Source organism: Protopterus annectens, chromosome 1.part1, assembly GCF_019279795.1.
Source record: "Protopterus annectens isolate FY-2018-M chromosome 1.part1, PAN1.0, whole genome shotgun sequence".
Classification (NCBI taxonomy): domain Eukaryota; kingdom Metazoa; phylum Chordata; order Ceratodontiformes; family Protopteridae; genus Protopterus; species Protopterus annectens.
The window spans coordinates 1,015,921,617-1,015,942,292 of NC_056726.1; positions in this window are offsets into that span (position 1 = coordinate 1,015,921,617).

Consider the following 20,676-nt stretch of genomic DNA (forward strand, 5'->3'; position numbering starts at 1 on the left):
GTATAGGGAGCAGTATAAAGGCTGCCACAGTGGTGCAGCAGTTAGTGTTGCCACCTCACAGCAAGAGGTTCTCTGGTTTGATCCTTGGCTGGGGTGCCTTCTGTGTGGGGTCTGCATGTCCTCCCTGTGGTCGCATGGGTTTCCTCCGGGTGCTCCGGTTTCCTCCTACATCCCAAAGACATGCTGTACGTGGATTGGACACTCTAAATTGGCCCTAAGTGTGAGTGTGCCTTCTGTGGAAGGTTGGGTGCCGGGCTGGCAACTCAACACCGTAAATCTCCACTGCCAATCCTGAGTGGACAGATGATCTGCTGTGGTGCCCCCTAAACAGGAAATGCCGAAAAGTAGTAGTATAGGGCAGCAGTGTGCAAATGGGATAGGCCTGAAAATAAAAAAAAAAAAAAGCTGGAAATAAGCTTTTAAACAAAAATCAGCTTTCTGCCGTAATAGTCAATGGCATGCAGAAGACAACAATACCATTGAATAGTGGTTGCTAAGGGGGAAGGCTGAGTGTCAGTCTTGTAGCCATGCATTAGCAGTCAGTTTTATGCAAATGAGGGGACTGATACTGAATCGCAGATTTCCCCTCAGTGTTAGCTAGCACCCAACCATGTAAGTGCGGTAACACCATGGTGCAAGCCTAAGAGGTAGCTGACTTGATAAGCGGGTGTGTCATGCATGCTGTAAGCTTATTGGAGCTCTGTGGCCTGTGTTTACCCTTAGCTAAGCACAGCTAAGGTATGGCATGTGTCTTAGGCTGCCTAGTAGTATTTACATTGCCTAAACGGGTGTGCATGCTGCTCACCGGGTTTTAAAAAATAAAAAAAAAAAAACAGGAAATAGCAGCTCTGTTCACATCTGAGCACTGGCTATGTGGGGCACACCTTGGAGCTTAAACAGGAAGGCAATGGGAAAGGAAAACAGCAGTAGGAGGGCAATAAAGGACAAACTAGCATAGCTGGCAGGTGAAATGTACCAGAATCAGCCAATTACACAGGCAGCAGCCCATCCCACTACTGTAAACTATGCAAACACCTTTCACTCGTGTTTTTTTCCTATAAACTCTACACCACTGGTGTACACAGATGGGGAAATTTTACCAGACAAAATTAACAAAATGATAGGGGCTGCTGTCGCTCTCATACATCAATATGTGGATGAGGCTGAGGGTGGTGAGGATGAGAATGCTGATGACCAACCCACAGTAGGAGAAGAAGAGTGTACATTTATTTTATTTATTTTTATTTTACATTTATTAACCGGGAAAGTCCGACTGGATACATATCCATTTTCAGCGGAGGCCCGGGGAGAAAAGCTCCAAACAGATAAACATTTAAAATGCAGTATACAGTAATATTTAGCAATTAAACAAAATAAAAAAAATACACATAGGTTACATATTTAAGAGAATGGTCTGCGTAAGGTAATATTTACAGAGATATTAAGCAATTTAACAAAAATAAAAAGACAACTACAAATAGGTTCCATAATGAAAAAAAGGTTCAAAGTAAGGTTATATTTAGATAAGAGAAAGTCAACAACAACATGGGAGGTGGAGGGAAACTATAAAGGGAGAAAAAAATAAAACATATAAGAGAAATGAGGGTATAAGAAGAGGAAACAGATAAAGGAAGATCATTTATAAAGAAAGAGAGGAAGAATGAGATAAGAGAAGGGCAGGCAGGGTAAAAGGCAGCCGAGGCTGATAACGGAGGTTACAGTTCTGATAATGGAAGATAGAGCTAATATAAAGGGGTAGAAGAAATTAATTGAAGGAGGGTACAGAGAAAAAAGGGAAATTATCTTAGATAGCTAAGATGGTTTAATAGATTATATGAGTAATGTTGGGTTAGACTGGGACTAGCTAAGACTGAGACCAGCTTTAGTTGAAACTCAAGTCAGTGAAGTAATTCAGACTGAATAATTTGAGTTTTAGTCAGGGTTTAGACAAGGACATAGTCAGTTATTGTACATGTGTGTCTTTAGTAATATTTTGAAGTGAGGCAAGGAGCAATTGGTCATTAGTTCAGCAGGAAGGGAGATCCATTTTTTACCAGCAGTGTTAGAGAATAAGGAATCTCTGGCAGAGTTGTTGGCTTTGGTAGGTTGTACTAGCATTCTGCTGGAAGAGCGAAGGGATGCTAGGTTGCAATATGGGGTGATGAGATTAGCTAGACTGGGGGTGTGGGGAGGTTGGTGGAGGATTTTATGAGTTACTATGAGTTGGTTATAATAGATCAGGATGGGTAGCTCTAGCCAACCTAATTTTTGAAGATTATGGCAGTGGTGAGTTCTGTATTCTGAGCCTGTGGCAAATTCACTATATTGTTGTAACATTTAGTGATTTTGTTAAGATTTGATTTGGCTAAGTTAGTGAGGATGGGTGATGCGTAGGGAAGGGATGACAGAAGATATGTGCGAGCTATGGCTGTTCTGGCAGTTGGGGTTATAAATTTCTTAATCTTATACATGGAGCCTATTTTTTTTGTTTACTGTTTTTATAGTTTTGTCTATATGGGCATTGTAGTTTAGATTATTATCAATGATTATACCTAGTAGTTTAGTAGTTGGTTCTGGAGAAATTATGTTGCCATTCTGAGAAGAGACTGAAAATGTTGTGGTATCTTACGGGTGAGGGGAGAATAATAGAAGTTTGGTTTTGTTTGGGTTCAATCAAAGCTGACGATTATTAAGACAGTTATATACTTTGTTGAAGGTTGTTTGGGATAGGGATTGTAATTCTGTAGGAGTTGTCGCAGAGCAGATTAGCATGGAGTCGTCTGCGTACTGTATATTAGTAGCATGAGGGATAGCTTTGGGCAGGTCGTTTATGAAAATAGAGAAAAGGAGGGGACCCAGAATAGGGAACTCCTAGAGTGACAGATAAAAGAGGAGATAAATGCTTTTTCCACAGGACTGCTTGCTGCCTACTGTGCAAGTAAGAGTGGAACCATTTGATTGCAGGGTTTTCTATGGACAGAGATTTGAAAGAGTCTAAAAGTAGGTTGTGGTTAGCCATGTCAAATGCTTTTGACAAATCGAAGAAGAAGGGTAGAGGAAAGCAGGTTTTGATTGTGGTTTTGGTTTATTTTGTGGGAGAAAGTGAGAAGGGCAGTAGTAGTACTGTGGGCTGGTCTGAAACCGTGCTGGGATGATGCTAGGAGATTATTGTGGGTCAGGTGGTTTAAAAGTTGTTTTTGTATGCATTTCTCCATTATTTAGGTCTATAATTAGAAAGTTCAGTGGAGTTTCCACCTTTATGAAGTGGAATAATATGAGCTGTTTTCCAAATGGGAGGACGTAGGATTCCTGGATAGAATGATTGATTAAGATGGAGATAGGATAAGCTATTACAGTGGCAGCTTTTTGTAGAACCTCTGCAGGAAGTTAGTCTGCAGCCAGGGAAGTAGGTTTTAATATCTTTAGTAAGGATTTGATATAGTCTGTAGGTATATAATCGAATTTTAAGGGGGGGGGATTCACTTGATTAGCTATGCTAGTAGTTGAGAAGGAGGGAGATAGATTATTAGCTAGGGATTTTACAGTTTTGGTGAAGAAAGTGTTAAAGGTCTTGGCTACAGAATCAGGGGGTAGGTATAAGGTTGTTGATGGGGTGAGGGTAGCAGATTTACCTGGGGTTGTAGTAGTTTATTCAAGCCTGACCAAAATTTTTGAGGTTGATTTTGGTGTTTTTGATGTAAGTTGACATAATAGCTTTGCTTGTCTAACAGGATGGATCTTTTCGCTTTGTTTCTTAATTGTTTGAATAGTTGGTGGGCTTGAGGATTTGGTTGTTCTAGTCCATGCTGCATTTCTGGCTGTTAGTTTTTGTCTAGCAGTATTGGTTAGCCATGGAGCTATTTTGTTTTTGGTTCTGATTCTCTACGTATGGGAGCATAATTGTCTAGGATGGCTAGGAACCTGGTGTTGAAATATGAAACTGCTTGGTCTAGGGGGAGTAGTTTAAGATTGTCCCATTTGAGTGAGCTTAAATCAGATAATGAACTATTTAGGTTAAAGTTTTATTTGGATCAGAGTTTTAAAGGTGGTTTAGTGGGGCAGGTCTTCTCTTTTTCTCATTATGTAGGTTAGCAGGTGATCACTCATGGCTTCAGGTTGAGTGCTTGATTTGTATAACTGTGGTTTGTTATTTATTAAGATCCAGTCTAAAATGCTTTCCTTATTGCTGGGTTTGTTGATTCTAGTGGAGGTAGAAATTGTCTGGGAGAAACTGTGTAAGTTAATGTGGGTAGTGGGGAAGTTAGCTGAACAGATTGTCCAGTCGATGTTGAAGTCCCCAAGAATGATCGTTTCTTGGGGGTGGGTGGAGGATAGCCAATGGAGGGTACTTTCTAAGATGTTAATGTTATTGCCTGGGAGAATATAACTACACACTATGTTAATAGATTTGTTGTTATTGAGTTGGATTCTTGAGAGGATAGTTTCGGTATTGGTGGCAATTAGGTCTGATGGGATGCTAATTCTGGATAGCTCAAGGGTGGATTTGTATAGAATGGCAACTCCACCTCCTTTTCTACCTATACAATCCATTCTAGTAATATTGTAGCCAGGGGGAAGTATTTCATTGTCAGGGATGGTGGGTTTGAGCCAAATTCCTGAGGCAAAGAATATCAGGAGAGTGGATGTCTATGAGAGCTTGCAGCTCTTGGAGTTTGTTTTTTATGCTTCTGATATTTAGGTGGCAGACTAGAAATGCTTTGGGGGCATTGTGAGAATTTCTTAAGTTGGTGGGAGTTTTTATTTTGGTGTAAGTGGTAGCTGGTGAGTTAGGACCTGGGTTGGGATGGATGTCTCCATCAGCTGTGAGGTTAGGTAGTAAACTTATAAGTTTGGAGTATTTTAGTATGAGTTGGTAATAGCTTTTATTCTTTGGGTTTAAATAATTAGTTTGTATAGAATGGAGAGGTTTTGGAGTAGCACACTGTGACAAGAGGTAAGGTAGTATGACAGGAGGGTTGTGTGTTTGGGTATATGTGGAAGTGACTGATGGATGTAGATAGGTAGTGGAATTCATAGGTGGTAGCTATATAAAGTATCAAAATTGGGGGTGTGAGGTAATACAATGGTTTGAGTTTTAAAGTTGAAGTGGTAGTATGTGTAGACATAGTGGTTTGTGTGCTAAATAAGTTAAGAGAAAAAGGTATGGTGGTGTATTAGTGAGTGTAAGATAATTTGGAAATGGGGATGTGTGAGTGAAGGTTAGGTAGTGATAGGTTGAAAAGTGGTTAGTGGGAATGTCCAATCAATGGGGGTGTGGTTTGGAAAGTATAAATGTAGGAGTTGTGGGTGGGAATTGGGGGCAGGGTAGGGGAGCGAAGTGAGCCTGCAGGGTGAACGGAGCGGGTAGAACCAGAGAAGGACCAAGTGTAGGGAAAACAATCAGTGAACTGCTGATTGTTAGGGTAAGTTAAAGGAGATATTGAAGTGTGTAGTAGCAGTGGAAGGAGTGTAAGTGGGTCTATCAGAAAGTTAGAAAATGGTGTTTGGTAAAATTCTGTATGCTGGAGGTGAAATAGGTAAGGGGAAAGATCCTGGAAGGGGGTTGCCACCTATTGGTCAAGGGGAGAAACTGCAACCAAGGCTGAACCAGAGTGCAGCTCTAAGGAGAAAGGTAGTTATACACAGACAAAGTTAAGGTGGCTGTATGAGTAGGATATACTGTTTGCAGGGAGGGGGGAAGAGTTTAGCTGCTGGCTGTCCTGGCTATGGAGTTGGCAGTAGGCACCTGATGTGTATATAACACACTTAAATGTAGATAACAGTCAGTATGAAACGTACCTTCTTGAGTTCTTTAGGGAGAGATGACCACAGAGGTTTGTCTCTTTTCCTTAGCTTAGGGAGGTGGCAGCAGTTCTGGACAGAATAAGTACCCTAGACCTAGTACTGGTCAGGCGGTTGTTGAGCTGGGTACACAAAAGGAGAAGAGAAATGTATTGAAATAGGCAGTGGGACTAAACCTAGACTAAAAGCAAAAGTATATGGTAAAAGACTATACATGTGAGAACACATTGGCCAAAAAATGCAATAGGTCATTATCCAAAAAAAAATAAATAAGTTAGCACAAGCTTAGGCAAGGTAGAAGCAGACTATAAGCAAACTAAACTGTAAAATACTGCACATTTGAAAACAACATCTGCCAGAAAATGCATAGGTCATTATCCAAAATATGTTATTTAATTTAACGCAGGCTTAGGGAAGGTAGAAGCAGCTAATTAGAGACTTTGAGTTCTTCAAGTTCTAAATATCAACGTATCAAATAGCTCTTAAGTCCGCTAACATTCCACTTAATCAGCAACTCTAATAACCGTTAAAAATAAAGTCTTTGTAGAAATGCATTAAGCCCCCAATAATATCTAGCATTCGGCGTTGAGATAACACTATAATCTGCTCAATTAGCTGAAAATGTTCATTAATTGACCAATCATCGCATGTAGCGGGAAACAGCTACCTGGAATTTAGGCAGTTTATAGTGTTAATCTACAGGGTTAGTTAGGGCTATTAAAACCTTGTTGGGAGTGATAGCATCCAGGGAAGAGTTGCAGCTGCCCCTTGGGATATGCTCTACACAATGCAGGAAAAAACACTCAAATTCCCCTTTAACACTGTGCCGACTGCAAGGTTAGCTAAGGCATTAAAGAACTTTGTTAGGAGTGATTATTGACCAGGGTAGAGTAGCAGCTGTACCGTGGGATCTGCACTTCATGAAGTTAAAAGTAATGGTGGACAAAAAAACACTCAAATTCCCCAATAACAATATGCAGACTGCAAGGTTAGCTAAGTCCATAAAGAACTTTGTTAGGCGTGAATAGCGACCAGGGTAGAGTCGCAGCCACACCTTGGGATCTGCTCTTAACAAAGTTAAAACTAATGGTGGAAAAAGACACTCAAATTCCCCTTTAACCATATGGAGATGACGCGGCTAGTTAGGGCAGTTAAGAACCTTGTAAGGAGTGATAGCAACCAGGGTAGAGTTGCAGCCGCACCTTGCGATCTGCAATTAACAAAGTTAAAATGTTACCAGAGTGTTTTAGGCAGTGCCAGAGCTTCTGGGCAAAATATTAATTGAGCCTCCAGAGAAGAACGGACACTAATGGAGGATAACACACTCAAATTCCTTTAATAGTACACAGTCCACTGGGTAGGATAGGACAGTTAAAAAAACCTAGATAGGAGAGATATCAACTAGGGTAGTTCACAACCACCCTTATAATATTCCCTGCACAGTCAAAACGCCACCTTTCCTTATCTTAATATAAGAAGAGCAAAGCGCGATACCTCTTGACCAACATATCTACATTGATCAGAAACATGTCAAATTACTCATTTGAACTCGGCTAAATATATCAAGCCAGGTTAACAAGCTTGTTTAAAATATACAACAAACAATATGCTACAGCTATCTAAACTGTTCATAAGGCAAAAACGCTACTGAGACACATGGTCCTAAACCGTTTAGATGTGGAAACATAAGAAATATATCGGCTAGCACATTGTTAGCTGTAGAGTAATGACACTTTTTTTTTGCAGAGACATTTATACCTTTAGCAAAAGTGAATAACAACAAGGAAAATATCTTAATAAATATCACTCGCACATACCCAGGGCAACCTACCAGGGGCTACATGAGCTGGAGATAGTGAAGCACTATAGGGTAGACAGGGACATCCTCCAGCACATGCACAAATGAGAATCATAATAGAGCATGTGTTTGGGATGCTCAAGTCACGGTTCCAGTGCCTGGACATATCCAGTGGAGCCATGCAGTACTCTCCAGCTACATGTACCCAGACTTTCAATGTATGTGCCATGTTAAACAGTATGGTCCTGCAGAAACATCTGCAGCAGGAACAGCATGGAGCAGGGCCACACAGCCCCCCACCATTGCCAAGGCCAGCACAGTCACAGAATAACTCTGAGGAGGAACAACCTGAGCCTGCCCATGTAGGCAGAAGGAGCCATGCACAGTATGCCCAGGCTTTGGCAAAGAGGCAATGCATAGCACAAACACTGACATGGTAGGAACCCAAGGAATGACACCCTCTCTGACTTGCACATACAGTAAAAGGGATGCCAAACATGACACTACCTGTGCTTTACCATGTATAGGGAATGTACTATGTGTATCCAACATAGTCAGCCCTCCAGCACCATCCTCAATACTGGCACAGCCACAAGTAATTCACTTTTCCTATCAATTGCTGAATAGAGTAGTATGTTCTGCTAGTCATAGCTATGGTATGGATGTGAGCATGCAAGGGAATCGGGTGGCTGGGATGGCAGCAGATAGTGGACACCTATATGGGCAGCATGGAATCCATAACAAATACTGGTGTCAACAAAGTAGGCAGCACTAAACAAGGTGACAAATCCCATTGCAGTACATGTGGTGGCCCAAATGTGTGTCCATAGGACATGCACATGCATGTCACAAATGTGTGGCCATAGGACAAACACATACATTGTCAGTGAGGCTCACATACCCAAAACCAGCCTCAGCCAGCAGGAAAGGTGTAGATGACCTTAAAGAAGAGTTGTGCTAAGGCCTACAGTTAATGGCAATGGATAACAGCCCCCCCCTCCAGACCTACACAGACAGACTACAACAGGTCAGGCAGTTGTATGTTAGTTCTGCAGGGTATGAAGTCTAAAACTGAAATGTAGGTCAAAAAAACCTAAGATCTGTACTCTACTGATATGCCTCCAGTCTGCATGATAGGTCAGAATACAAAACGAAATGGAAGCCAACAGAGTACCTGAAATACCAGTACAGTCATAGTAAATGTTTACAGTTGTTAGGTGTGCCTCCCCCCAATCCTATGCAGTAACATGTACAAGTGGGGTAAATAACAGTGGAGCACAGATTACCTGAGCTGGCCCAATTTACAGGATAGATTGTTGGATGTGTACAATATGCAGGGCTCTATGTGTTAGGTTGTTGTGTGTTGTACATTGTGTGGAAGTGGTCAGCATGTAGACATGGAGAGTTGTGTCCCAGTGGCCTATGGTCACTACTGTTGATGGCGGGGCCATGTTCTGACAACTGCAGTGCCAACCACAATGCATCCCAGCAAGATTAAATTCAGCAGTCATCCATACTCATTGTTCAGATGTCAATATTTGTCATCATCTGAAAGATAAACATGCCATGAATGTAGGCCCAAGCATTCACACAGTACACAGGTGAAGTACCCTAGACAGAGTACATAAAATGTAACTGTCAACTGCACCCACCTTTGGAATTGTACATACAGCTTAGCAGCGCATTAGTTGTCCATGCAGTATGGAATACTGATGTATTCTGGTCAATCACTGGCAGACCACAAAAGTCACAGGTATGAAGTAATGAGAGAATGTCTATGTCCCCACACAAGACACCATAAGGGGAATGTCACAGGTATATCTGTGAGTCAGCTGCAAAAATCCTCCATATCACACATGCACTCAGCTCACCCCACCATCATCCACAGGTTTATCACAGGTCATATCCCTGTTGTTGGGAATGAGTACAGCATGACCCCCACTTCTATATGGGAATACCCACAGAATGCAGCATGCTGAAGAGGTGTCCAATGCAGGTGTGTCCCTCCCTAGCTGTAAGAAACACCCTGCCAGCATACAGACCAATGGATTAATATATACAGGAACTATTGCAATTAACACTTCCCACACTTACCCTGTCACCCTAGGGGAATCCAGTGGCTTGCAGCCTGGGACTGTAGGAGTGACAGAATGCACTAGCCTGCTACAGATGGCCTGCATCACTACCAAATGCCCCACAGTCCTCTGTCAAAGGCCTGTGCCTCACCTGTACTACCAATGTATGTTATCTCATGGGGTCCCAAATAATAACATAACAGTCCACAGAACACAAATGCAAGGCCTTGTCGACAAATCCCAGTAACATGCCCACCGTGTCCTACTGCATGAACTGTGGACCAACCTCTAAATAATGCTGGGATGAAGGGACAACTATAGGACAGAATAACAAACTGGGGGGGGGTGTAGAAGCATAGACACCATAGAATGTGTGAAGTCTGAAACTCTGTGTGCCCATACTACCCCAGCCTGCAAACCCAGTAATGGGTAGCTACAAACCCGCTCATAAACCACTATGTGAAGGGGAACTGACCAGATATATGAGCCCTGCCTCTGGGTAACGTAGGTGAATCTTTGCAGCTGAGAGATATGGCCACAGCAGGATATGGCCATTCTGTTATGTCAATAGATGTACAAGCAGGGGATCCTCAGCCACCACTGTACCAAGGTGCTAGACAATTTACACAGATCCATCAGCAAGTGTCTGCAGCTACCCCTGCAGAATGGCATGAGTGTGCAAGAATATGTAGGCCGCAGACCACAATACTGGATACCGTTTCATTCATCTTTTATTTCCCTGGAAATAACTGTGAGCAAATAAGTATATCTGTTGGTAGTTGATACCATAATGCATCACATTGTAAAACAGTACATGTCTGAATATCTCTGCTAATACCAACCATGTAACACAAGTATCACAGACAGCAATAGTTACAGTATCCCACTATCTATTGCCCATTGTGACTCTATATTGTCAAACTATCTACAGCTATCCTGCAGAAACAGGTTGCTAGCTGTAGGTGAAGAACACAAAAGAGAAATGAAACCCATGTCTAACAACAACAGTAGACTATACATATCTGTCAGTCGCAGATGTCTATGTACACACACACCACATTGCACACCATTCATGCTTTGCACACACATTGGATAGGAATACTCACACACATCCAAGGCCAACACACTATAATAGGTCAAACATACACATAAAGAGATGTGGGGAAGAGAGAGGCAGACAGTGCCAAAGAGATTGCCATCATGAGTCCTGTCCCACCGACCAAACATCAAATTGGCCAATATCACATGATGTGCCGATGTCAATCACTGTACATATTTGCTTTTGGTAGCCCTCAGCCCAATAGTGACTGTGGTGCTTGTGATAACTGTGTAACATAATAGTACAAATCAGTATTCATCTAGCATTTGTATACCCAGTCCTTTCAAATTTAAAGTTGTGTGTGACTGAGTGTTGTGTGTGTGTTCCCAGAGAAATAGTTTATGGCCAATTCACACACACTGCAGTTCCCATAGCTCATGTTAGCATGCATGATTATGTCAGTCACCTTGAAATAACTCTATGGCCAATTATCAGCCCCATAGTCTCTGTGGCATGTGCAATAACTGCGTAATGCTATAGTGTAACATACTAGTCAGGTAGGAGTTCTAATCCTAGAGATGGCAACTATGAAACTCTGTATGTGTAGAGATTAATGATTTTGAGGCCATTCACAGTCATTACACCTCCTATTGTCCTACTTTAGCAAGCCTGCTGATGTAATTCACTTTGAAATACCACTTTGGACAAGGGCTAGCTCTATAAGCTCCATGGTGCATGCGATAACTGTGTAATGCTATACTGCAACATTATAGTCAGGTAGGAGTTCTAATCCCAGACATGGCAACTTTGAAACTGTGTGTGTAAAGATTAATGATTGTTGAAGCCATTCACAGTCACTACACCTCCCATTGCCTTACTTTACCAAGCCTGCTGATGTCATTCACCTTGAAATATACCTTTGGACAAGGGCTAGCCCTATAAGCTCCATGGTGCATGCAATAACTGCATGATGTTATAGTGTAACATACTAGTCCGGTAGGAATTCTAATCCCAGATATGGCAGCTGTGAAACTGTGTGTATAGATTAATGCTTTTGAGACTATTCACAGTCACTACACCTGCCATTGCCTTATTTTAGCATGCTTGCTGATGTCAGTCACCCTGAAACGCCCCTTTGGACAAAGGATAGCCCTATAATCTCCATGGTGTGTGCCATGAATGCAGAACAATGTAGTAGTAATAACTACACAGCTATGGATTTGAATTTCATCTGTGGCAAGTATTTGAGTGTGTACCCCAAAGCTTTTGGCCCATTTACAGCCACTACACATTTCAGAGCCTGGGTTTAGCAGTCCTGCAGATATCACCACCTTACAAGTACCTGTTGCCAAGCCTAAACCATGTCAGGTCAGTGGTGCATGTGGAAAATGCGTAACATAATGGTCCATAAAGATTGTTTAGATAGAGGTTTGAACCTCATCCCTGGCAAATGTAAATGTGTGACTAGAGTAAAATTATTTTTGGGATCTCTCACCTATTACATCACCCAATGCCAGTATTTCAAGGGCTGGTGATGTTCCTTACCTTAGAAGTGCCTTGGGACAACATCCATCCAATAAGGTCTGTGGCACATACGATAAATGTGGTACACTGTAGTAGCAATACATAGCTAAGCAGGGGTTTGAATCTCAGTACTGGCAAGTGTGTGTGCATGTCTGTCATCAGTATATTGTGTGGAGCTTGCTGTAATTGCATAATGACAGGATGCATTGTGGGGTGGGTTTTGCTAAATTATTATATTGAGGATCTACTATATGTCACAATGTCCACCTTACAAGGACAACAGATGTCAAAGAGCAGAGAGGCTGGTATAGACAATCCTTAGCCCTACATGTGGACATTATGGATTGGTGAACAATATAGGCAGCCTCCCAGGGTTGGGAGGGTGGCTTAATGGCTAAGGTGTTTGCCTTACAAACACAAGGTGCAGGGTTTGAGTTCCACAAAGGATAATTAGCTAAGCTTAAAATGGCTCACAAGGGCAGTTAGCTTAGTACTAAACTATGAACTATGAACTATGAACCTTGTATTACTCAGAGAACACTGTCCACCAATGTCTCATACACAAACACACTTGGCTAGGCAACAGCCACTCTATTGGTAGTTCCATGCATATTGCCCACAGATAGTAACCATGGTGTGATTGTAGTGGACTACATGCCTGTTGACCACAACACTGTCACTGACATCATAAAGTTCTGTGATGTATAACATCTCCTGCCTGTATTTTATCCAGCACGTAAAAGGACATGGCACCCTTTTCCATCCCCACAGTAGACAAATAAATGCTTAGAGTGGTCCTTTTGCTATATTCCCCACTGAATGCCTGCAACAATGGTAGAGTCTGCAAATGTAACCCACAAAGGGAATACAATGCCTTATACACATGCCCTGTATGGACCGACACCACTAACTCTACTGAATACCTGTATTATGCTGTCAATGTAGGTGCAAGCACGACCTCGGTTCCATAGCCAGGTCTCCCCAAATGAGGTCAGGAATGCTACATCAGAAGATAACAATCTGTACACACAACATGACCCAGAGACCTCAAGTACACACCCACATGTCAAAGAACATGAGTGTGGGACATGTGCACAACCCAGACACTGTCCATGTTATGGAATATAGCTCACATACATGGGAAGCAGTGGACATCACTGGCCACCCAGAGTAGTAACCCAGATGAGTGGATGGTGAATACAATACCCACCTGTGGGGACCTCTCCAGGGACTACAACCCTGAGCCACACTGTAGACCATTGTCATGCGGCCTGATGCCAAGGTATTCCCTTTGCCTAGCTTTGTACAGCTGTCAGGCACATACACCTACTACATGCCTGTGAAGCACTGAGTGTGTGTGTAGATTAATGATTTTGAAGCCATTCACAATCACTACACCTCCCATTGGCCTACTTTAGCATGCCTGCTGATGTCATTCACCTTCACATAACCCATTGGCCATATATCAGCCATAGCTCTGCGGCACTTATAACTGCATAATACTATAGTGTAGCAAACTGGTTAAGTAGTGGTTCTAATCTTGATCCTGTCAACTGTGATGATGTGTGTGTTCCCTGACAGAGTGTGTGTGTGTGTGTGTGTGTGTGTGTGTGTGTGTGTGTGTGTGTCTCCACTGACACCTGCTTTCATGGACATTCACATGTACTACACTTCCCTTACCAACTTCTTTAGCACTGTTGCTGATGTCACTCACCTTCAAAGATACCTTTGGACACCTCTCCAACATGTAAGCTCTGTGGTGCCTGCAATAACTGCATAACACTGTAATAGTAATACATAGTCAGGTAGGAGTTTAAAACTCAGTACTGGTAAGTGCGTGTTTGTGTGCGTCATCAGTATCCTATGTGGGTGTTGGGGTGAGTGTGTACTGACAGGATCCATTGCAGTGTGGGTTTTGCTACATCATTATATTGAGGACCTATATGTCCCAATGTCCACATTACAAGGCCAACAGGTTACAAACACTGTAGAGGTTGTTGAAGACAATCCTCAGCCATAAATGTGTACAGCCATCTGCAATTACAATGTGACAGTATGGATTAGTGAACAATATAGGCAACTGTTATAATGCCCATATACCATGGATCATACACAAACACACTTGGCTTTTACTTTCTTACACCTTCCCTTTCTTACTTTGTCTCTTGTCTCTCTCTCCCTCTCTGGTGGATGTGGAAAAGTACATCTGCTTTGCATAGGCAGCGGCTTGAGTTTTTTTAAGGAATGCTCATGATCAGCTGATGGCCTGTCCACTAATTGCAGTCCCCCACTTTCTAATTGCATGTGGAACAGATGTGGTATTATTCCTATAGCCAATTGCATGGAAACACACTCCTATAACTAAGCACTTCATGTGGGTGTCAGCCCTTTTCTTTCACTGTGAGCAGGACTTTATGTGGGTGTTTGACAATCAACATCACAGAGGGCAGTTGGAAATACCTCTTACAACAAACACAACAAACAGGAGAGGGATGTTCCAGACATGGGGACAAAATGTAAGTATTGCTGTTCTACATTTGAAGTAATGTTGATTTAACAGTGTTTGTGTGGATATGGCTGTTCTACATGATTTAAAGTCTGGCATGACAGTGTTATATGGTTGAGGAAATTCTCACCTGTAGGGCTATCTGCAGACTGCCCAGAGTTTGTAGTCTTACATGGGATGTGTTACTGACACATTTCCTATCTTTAGATATGCTGTAGCATACTCTGATGATTGTAGTCAGTACATGGTGACATCCATGTGAGTTACTGACTTCATATCCCTCAGAAAAGATATGTCACAACAAACCATGTTACTCCAGGAAGTTTCTCAGATTATCATAGCAATATGTCAATACTGGCATTGTGTTTGTGCCTCTGTCCCCCAAGTCTCTCACCCTTTTTCCATATGTCATGCAGTAAGAGGTGCATATGTACAGTACATCATTATTTACTGACATCATACCTGCTAAGAAGCCAGTGAGATATCAGACTGCTAGACATGTTATGTATAGTAGGCCTCATATTTGAGGACAAAACCTGGAAATCCTGTTGTAGTGTGTACAGTAGTGACGTCTGTGTACTTATGGTGATTGTTGACAGAGTGTGTATTGTGAATATGTTACTTGGCCTGTGTACAGACTGTGGTAGATGTCATTGTCCTTGGTCATGTTCTATCTGATGTTGCATGCAACTCCAGTTTATGGTACGCTATCAGCGTACATGTTTGTAAGGCCAAACTGACATGTCTCATACCACAGTCAGTCATTTTGTAAGTGACCCTCGATCCTTTCTTCGTACCATATGTTAAATGACTCTGTGTCTTTTATTACTTTATTGAGTAGTACCTATTCTTGTTTCATATCACCTTTTTAAAGAGTGAAAATGTTATTGACTGACTAGAAATTCTGTTTCACTATATCAGATATGTTGTCTGTAATATGCATTGTATTTTAGACTTTTCTTTTTCACTCGTCTTTCTCTACCGAGCAGAAGGTTTGTGTTCCCATTACTATATTTATTTCTGTGTTATCAGTGATATCATTTATATTGAGAATCAATGACCTGCTCGCTTTCTTCTAATACTATATTTATTGAATCCATCTGATTTAACTGGTATACGACTCTGTCAAATTGTCACTTTGTCAACAAAGTGAAGTAGTAGACTCCATGGTCCATTTCTCCTTTAAATTGCACTTGTGTTTCATGTGGCCCTAGCTAGTTCTCAAACCCATTAAGTCACTGCACAATACGATAGGCCATATTTCTGCCCACAGCTCCATGAAATGGCAACATTATAGGTACCTCTCTCAGTTTATCTATATTTTGTTAATTGGTTTGTCACCCATTTTCAATGGGGGGGGGCATAGCAGACAAGTTTAAAAATGCATTTAAATGCAAAAGTTTTATTTACTACAGACAGTTAAGCAATTACTGCCATATGTCATAAAAATGCATTGGTGGTTTCAACAGCTATAGTCATTGGTGGAACGTAAATTTACATCAGAAGCTAAACAGATATATCCAATACATATGTTTAGTATGTTCTCTGCTGAATCTCTAAATATGTGAAATGCAGCTACTTTCTCTGTTTTTATTGATAGATAAAGGTTGATTGCTCATGTTTATCTAGCTTCCTATCTATCTACCTTTTGCTGCTCAAGTTAGTCCCACTAGCCACTGGCTTCACTTCAGGGAGGGTCAAGGTTGTATTTATATTGCTAGGGGAAATTTGACCAGTTTATAACATTTTCTGAGGAGAAGAGTTTTTGAAAAGCAGAAGAGCAATGACTGCAGCTGAAGTAATATCAGAGCTGTTATAATCAGCACAGACACTACTTTTTAAAGCAAACTCTAGATTTTCACTGTTACTAGATGATGTAAGTTACATGGTCATAACACAGAAATAACTATATTGTCCATCTGCCATTTAATCATCACACAGTTCAGTTTCCATAATTCATGTAAAAGAAGTAATAGCAGCAAGAATGCGGTAGTGTGACAACAAATCTGAAAAGGCTAAAGTGGTTCATCTCATCTAAGCACTGAAGTCACATGACCACAATAAATAACATCCTGCATTCAGGATGTCCTCGGATTCACTAATTATGTTTTGGAAACTGATATACTAAAAGGAAAACTGGAAGTAAAAAGAATAATTTGCTGTTACAAAAACAAGAGCTCCTAATTTCTCAACCAGTCAGCATTTATAAGTGGCCCTCAGTCCTTGGTTGGTCCCATATGTTAAATGACTTTGTGTGCTTTTATTTCTTTACTGATCAGTACCTGTTCTTGTTTCATATCGCCTTTTTGAAGATTGAAATTGGTATTTCAGTATAGTTATCATCAGATATGTTGTCTGTAATATGCAATGTATTTTACACTTTCCTTTTTCTCTCCCCTTTTCACTACAGAGCAGGTTTGGGTTCCCATTACTGTCTTTCTGGTCCCCTTAATTACTGAATCCATCTGTGCAGTACATCTGATTTAAAGGGTGTACTTCACACTGTCACCTTGTCAACAAAGTGAAGAGTTTGTAGCAGGTACTCATTACTGGGTGATGGAGATGTCACAATAAGGTAGACTAGTGCATATGGATAATACTAACATGGGTTTAGGATTTTAATGCTGACATTTGCAGATACTACCAAAAGTGTCTGCATTAAGGGCAGGAATGTGTGTGTGAGTGCTTGTGGGGTTAGGGTTAGAGTGAGGGCTAGGGCTGTACAGCTGTGCTGCTGCATGTGGTGTGTGCGTGTCTTGTGTAGTAGTAGTGTTATGGAAAGGGGTTTTCTAGGGTGAGGTGTGGACCTTCTAAGGTGAGGTCAGCATGTATCAATAAGGTTCATAGGTCGGTTCATAGGTAGGTACTAGGCTATCGGCCCAAGGGCATAAGTAAGCCTAGCCAACAAGGTTCCCTGGCTTACACCACCCAAGAAAGTTAATTTCTTGTGCCCCTGTTGAGCAGAGCCACAGAAGTGATCCCTGGGGTGCATTTTCTATTTCCCATCCACTCATCAAGACTTTTCTTGAAGAGTGCTAATGAGGAACATTGCTTGACATAGATGGGTAGCTTGTTCCAGAGTATAGGAAGTCTCTGGGACAGGAATCTATCCCTCCAGCATGTCCTGTTTATTGTGGTGACAAGGTTTAGGTCCCTAGAGCATGTAGCTCAGAGGGATTGGGATTTCTTTAGGTGCAGCATGTCCAACAGCTCTGGGTTTAACATAGCTTTATATGTTAGGCAGAGATATCCTCGGAGTAGGTGATATGCTACAGAGTAAAGCAGGAGTTTTTCGAGACAGACAGTGTAAGGTATCTGTTTGAGGCCAGTAATCCTCTTTGTGAGGTACTTCTGTGGCCTTTCCAGCTGCTGCAGATGTCTTGTGACGTACATTCCAAAAGGGGCATTGTACTCTATAATGGGTCTAATGAGTGCCGAGTAGAGGGGAACAATGACCTCTTTTTTCTTGGATGAAAACCCTTTTGTGATGAGGTGTGCCACATATAAGGATTTCCTGACTACTATGGCAATGTGATTATCAAAGGAGAGACTACTGTTCACCTGGTTCCCAAGGTCTCTTATCACACATTTGGCATTAAGTAGACTGCCATTTATGTGGTAGTTCATGGGTACAGAGTTTTAGCAAAGGGGATGACAATGCACTTTTTGGCATTGAGCTTGAGGCCATGCCTCTGAAACCAGGCATATGTCTCAGTGAGGCCCTTCTGTAGGATGTCCACATCATTTTGGGACTCGACTATGGCTCCTAGTTTACAGTCATCTGTGAACTTCATTAGCCAGAGGTCTTCTGTGACAGCCTGTACTTCAGAGAAGTAGATACCAAACAGGAGAGGTTCCAGGACTGAAGCCTGTGGTATTCCACTTGTCACTGGTTTGAAATCAGATTTGGAGTCTGCAACTTTTACATTGTGGGTTCTGACAGTGAGCCAGTTGGCAACCCATCTTGTGACGTAAAGATTTATACCTAGTTTAGTGAGTTTAGCTATAATTCCAGATTGGGGGATGGTGTTGACAGCCTTGGCAAGGTCAAGATAATCTGTGTGAACCACCTTACCCTCATCTACGGCATTGGTGACTGCCTCAAAGAAGTCAATCAGGTTCAGAAGGCATGATCTGCCTTTCACAAACCTCAACTGGGTGGGGTCCAGAGTTTGGAGGTTACTAATGTCTTTGTTTATGAGTTCCATGGCCTTGCAGACCAGGTTCAACAGGCTTATAGGGCAATAGTTCCCAGGATCAGTGATGGTTCCCCCTTTGTGGAGTGGGATAACTGTTGTTGTGTGCCATTCAGTGGGCACAAAGCCTGATGTGAGACTATGATTGAACATGGTGCTTTGGTGGGGAGCCAGTTCGTTCTGAAGTCTATGTAAAACACAGCCTGGGATATTGTCCAGTTCCATGTATGCAGTGTTTCTGGTTTTAGAGAGTGCAGCTTTTACCTGCATAGATGTGATTACAGGGACTCTGCATTCTTCCTGTATAGATATGGGCTCTTTAGTGGGTGGGTGGGGGGGTAAAGTTAGCACTGAACCTATCTGCCAGGATGTTGGCAATATCAGTTGGTTATGCCATTTTTGTGCTGTTGTGCTGTAACTCAGAGCAGATCTGGGTGTTGCTATTGAGATTCTTCTCATAGCTATAGAATGCTTTGTGGTTGCCATTAGAATCAATGGTGATTTTATTTTCATAGCTAGCTTTGGAGAATCTTATAAGGGATCTCAGCTTCTTACTGAGGCTGACCAGGAAACTCCTCCACTCATGGAATTTTACTCTTTTGCAACAGTTTCTTCCTTCTGTTGTAGAGTTTGTTTATGGCAGGGGACCACCAGATTGGCTTCCTTTTTTTGGAGGATAGAGTCTTGGTTCTATTTGGGATAGCACAATCCATGCACTCGTGTAAGTGCTTATAGAGTGCATTTGTGCAGGATTCAGCAGTCGTAACTGTATCGTCCATATGCATGAGTGTCATGAAGTTCACCACTTCTGTCTTAAGAAGCATGAAGATGGCTTTGGAGAAATTTTTTACCATGGTTTCTTAATGGTGATTAGTTTATGGTCGGATCTGACCAACGAGGAGTTGACTTCAGGTGTGGAACACCGGACACTCATGCTGGTAATGACTAGGTCTAGGATATTTGTTGCCCCTGGTGGGGGTGTGGATAAGTTGATCCAGGGCATTGGAATTTATGAATTCCAGAAAGTGTTGAGCAAAGAGTTGGTACATGAGTAGTTTTCCCAGTTAATGGTGGGGTAGTTGAAATTGCCCATTATTAAGGTGTTTGGTTGAACCCTACTATTTTCCAGTATATCAAGAAAAGATGAGTGGGAACTCTGAGGCATGGTGGGGGATCTGTAGCTAGCTACAATTTGGATTGCAGTTTTACCCAGAGTTAGTTGCACTTGGATAACCTTGGATGCATTATGCTGCGCAACTAGCCTGGAGGTGTGGATATCCTTAATGAATATGGACACACCTCCACCTTTGGAGTTCTGGCCCAGGTTAAATAGCCAAAAAGTGTGGTATGAGGTATAGCCTGGTAATGCAGGGGTGCTCTCTAGAGCCTTGAACCAGGTCTCATCACTGCACAGATATCGATGTTCTCCATTTTAAGGAGTGCCTCGAGTGGGTGCATTTTGAGATTTAGAAGTCTAGCATTGAGAAGCATTACCCTCAGTTTTTGCTTGCCTGTTCCTGTTATGGTGGTGAATTTGTCATTTGAACCTTGCCTAAAAAAGGCACTATAAGGGCGGCAAGACCCTTACCCAGTGTCTGGAATCCCAGTGGTGACAGGTGCAGGCCATCTCTGGCAAAGCATCATGGTCTATCAACCATGTCGTCCCAGGCAGACAGATAATGGATCCTCTTAGAATGACACAAGAAACTTAGCCAATTGTTGAAACCAATCATTTG